Here is a 1,692-nt window from a genome sequence, read left to right on the forward strand (position 1 = left end):
TATATATATATATATATATATATGGTACTCTATTCCTTGAAATAATACATCAGAATTATTCTTTAAACTTTAATATATGGACACTCCATTCTCTTGCACTATTGTGTATCACATTATCTAATGTGGATAACTAACCACAAATAGGACATCGGGATGAACTTATTTATTTTTATAAAGTTATGTTATATATTTTCTATTATAAAGATCATATTTAAATCAAATTTTAAAAAATTCAGTCATACATTTTATCTAAAATCATTTAATTAACAAGCAATTTGCTAGACATTAACATTATTTAGACTTAATTTTTTGAAAAACATGTATTAAGTTGAATAGGCATGAATTCCTACATTTGTCATATAATTTTCTACAATAGATTTGAGAAAAAGTAATTGTTATGGTTCTAGTTGACTCACATCTATCATGAGAAGGTTATTCTTTCAATTGTAAGTATAGTTACACTTGTTCTCTTTTAAACCAAAGTTTCGCTATAGAAACCTCCTTCAACTCTCACCACCTTAACTTCATTTTTAGTTTAGTAGAATTAGGATGACTTATCAATTGGTACTCTTACTCAATGCATACCGTAACACTTGAATAATAAGGTATTTCTCCTTTGAATTACCCTCATTCACGCCACAAACAAACATAATAACATTCATAGATTATAAAAAATCTTTTTCTTCCAATTTCAAAATCTTTTTACAAAACACACTCACAGTCATCATGAGAACAAGTGCTCAACATTAGTCCATTACCACCCACACCAACAAGCCAGAGCCCAACATCAAGACAATTGGAGCTCTCTGTCAAATGAGAGTCTAATGGTCCTTGTAATGTCCAACGTCCAAAATTTGTAGAGCTTAGTGTCAAGTGAGGACACAGTGATTTTTTAGGTTTAATCAAATGTCAGGAATCCCTTAAACTCATTGTTAAAAGGGCACCTACCAGTATCTAAGTTGTATCCAAGACCATACCAAATATCATATTTCCAACTTTTATGTGTATCAAATTGGTCCAATGATCTATGTAAGCAATTTATCCCGTCTTCAATCCTTAAATTAAGTACTATTTGACTCAAAATATCCTTAGATAGTACTATTCATCCAATTTGATAACATCATAGTTAAAAAATCAATTTTTCTTACCAAGACAAACAATCACAAAGTCTCAATCAAATTTTACTAATGCATACACACATCGCTTATCAACTAATTAAATCATTTCATCACATATGACAAACCAACTAAGAAATCATTCAATTCACTCACTTGCACATATCACACACATATATTTGGACTTGAGCAAAATAAAAATAATAGGCTTTCCTTGCCTTTAGAAGAAAACTCTCTCACTCAAGGTTATTCCTTAGAGCTCTATTCCTTATAGAATGATCTAACTATACAAATAAAACTTTAAATAGAAATCTAAGTATATTTTTTATATTACAAAGAGAATTTCACTCAAAGCTATTTTGAGTTAGATGTAACTCAAAATAACAATTGACCTTAAATATGTTAGAAACGGCTGCAGCGGAATTGTTAGCGTGGAATAACAAACCAAGAGGGTTTTTAAAACAAACGTGTGCCTTTTAATTTCTACTCAATTTAACTTACTACGCAAATAATAAATATAAATAAAAGAGTAAGGTTGAGAGAAATTTGCACAGATAATTTTATACTGGTTCGGATC

Source organism: Vigna radiata, chromosome 10, assembly GCF_000741045.1.
Source record: "Vigna radiata var. radiata cultivar VC1973A chromosome 10, Vradiata_ver6, whole genome shotgun sequence".
NCBI lineage: Eukaryota > Viridiplantae > Streptophyta > Magnoliopsida > Fabales > Fabaceae > Vigna > Vigna radiata.